At 45.7% G+C, this 2,185-nt stretch overlaps 1 pseudogene; it reads right to left on the bottom strand.

Annotated features, from left to right (window-relative positions):
• Positions 1–1,145: 1,145 nt before the first annotated feature.
• LOC102482418 (transmembrane protein 258 pseudogene) lies at positions 1,146–1,409 on the bottom strand (annotated as a pseudogene).
• Positions 1,410–2,185: the final 776 nt, after the last annotated feature.

The raw sequence follows: 2,185 nt of genomic DNA, 5'->3' as shown, positions 1-2,185 counted from the left end.
TTCTGAGAAGGACTGAACAGGAAAATGGAAAAACACTTAGCTCCTCAAAGACATGGTCAAATCATAAATCAAAACCTGATGCCTACACACCATGTGAGTTATCTATTTTATTTAAAGAAAAATGCCAGTGGGGCTAGGCGGATAGAGAAGGTAATCTACAAAGGGACTGTCTCGAGAACAACGCACTGAGGGTCTCCCAGGACCCCAGTCAGCTGTTCTAAATGCATCTCTCTCAACTTAGATAAGGTGGGGGCTCCTGCAGAGCTATTATGGTTTCCCTTTTCCAGGAATAAAAGCTCTGCTTTCCATCCTCCCCTCGCCATGAGGAAGTGCAGCACTTACTGCTGCAACACAAGTGTGTTAACTGTGGGACTGGCAATCGCGGCTTCTCTTTGTCTCAGTCAAGACTTTCTATTTTTATTCCCTTCCATTAACCCTCTGGTACATGACCACCTTAGATTCTTCCTGAGAAGAGATAAAGTATAAATAAATGAACTGGCCACATAGCCATGGGACCAGTGTCTAAAGAGAAATTAATAAAATGAACCTCCATATGGAGCCTGCTGACCTAAGCTGATCAGCTTTCTCAAAGCAAAATGCTCAAATCCTCATGGAGTCAAGCGACCAGTTTTCAGGGTCAGTAGGATGAATGACCAGAACTCTACTCATTGTTGACCAGCATGTCCTCAGTGTGAACCTAATCATAGGATTAACTGTGATGGGGGTGGTGATGTTGAGAGATTAGGAGAATATTAGACAGGCCTGAAATCAGGGTAGGTGGTAGCAGGCAAAGGCCTGATGAGTGAAGGGGGACTTCAGATGAGTCTTTTTCATTCTGAGGTATGAGCTTTTTTTTTTTTTTTGGAGCGATTTTCACTGTAGGGCGCTTGCGCTCGCCAGACAGACAGAGAGAGACATAGAGACAGAAAGCGAGAAATCACCCCCCAGGGGGGATGGTCACACCGCAATCCCTTCTCCTCCATTCTCCTCTCGGGATCTTGGGCACGCACGCACACGCGCCCGGCGTGAGTTTTAAGCCACCGGGTCCGGGACACGAACCGCGGTCAACTACGTGGGAATCCAGCGACATAGCCATTACGCTAACTGCTGGTTCCCTGAAGTATGAGCTCTTTAAGGACAGTGAAGCCACCTGGTTGGTACCTTGGGGTTTATATGTAGATGCCAACCCAGAGCAGCGGGAAGAGGACTCCAAAGCCCATGAAGAGTGAGGCCACCAAGGAGATGAGGAACTCTTTGTAGATGTCCTGAGTATACTTGATAGAGGTGACCTCATAAACGAAGAACCAGGGGTGGAAGAACATGCCGATGGCCAAAAGCACCACTGTCAGGTAGGGGAAGACAGCTGGGTTCATTGGGCTGGTGTATCTGCTCATGGCCTTGAGCTCCATGTGCCCCACACAGGCTCATTTTTGCACATCTTAAGTGTCATGTTTGAATTGGATGAACTGGTTTCAAGAGATGTCAGATACACAGCATTCATCACTACTTTCTCATTCTCTGCCTATGACAGACATCACTAATCGATCATTGCGTTCTCTCCCAGTGAGCCCAGCTATAACCCTAAAATCTTTCCTGGAGTAATACTCCAGGCTGCCACTGCTAGTTTTTCAGACTTAATGTAAGAAATTAAACCTATTTGCTATCCAGGAAAGAAATGATCTTAGATATTCTGTGATTGTGAACAAGCAGATTTAGAAAAGGGTGGGAAGGTCATGGAAACAGGATGCTGACTCTTCAAAATCTTCAGTGGCATTCCAGGTCTCATCCTGTATTGACCGACCCTCTCCACACACACCACTTTGAGACTTGGCTATTCCTTAGCTTCCTCTGGGACAATAGCTGGTCTGTTTTCTCCCTTTGCAGTGTAATTGCAGTGATAAAATGGAGTGTGGCTAATTGCCGGGTAGGCCACAAACAGAGCAACCCCACATGTAATTTCAGACTGGCAAAGACTGTAAATTATTCAACATGAAAACCAAAAGATTACAGCAATATGTAGAAGTGGTGAGAAGGTTTCAGGGAATTTAGATGTTGGTTTTCAAGGGAGGGTAGTCAAAAAACCCCTTATATGAAAGTGAAGAATGTTCTTTGGCCAGAAAGACAAAGGGACAGGTGAGGTTCAAGCCTGAGAGAAGTCCATGTGTTTCCAGTAGCTTTAGTTTCC

This window comes from Tupaia chinensis, unplaced genomic scaffold (assembly GCF_000334495.1).
Source record: "Tupaia chinensis unplaced genomic scaffold, TupChi_1.0 Scaffold000473_1, whole genome shotgun sequence".
Lineage (NCBI taxonomy): Eukaryota > Metazoa > Chordata > Mammalia > Scandentia > Tupaiidae > Tupaia > Tupaia belangeri.
Note: the sequence above shows the minus strand (reverse complement) of the source record. Positions and strands in the feature narration are given on the sequence as shown.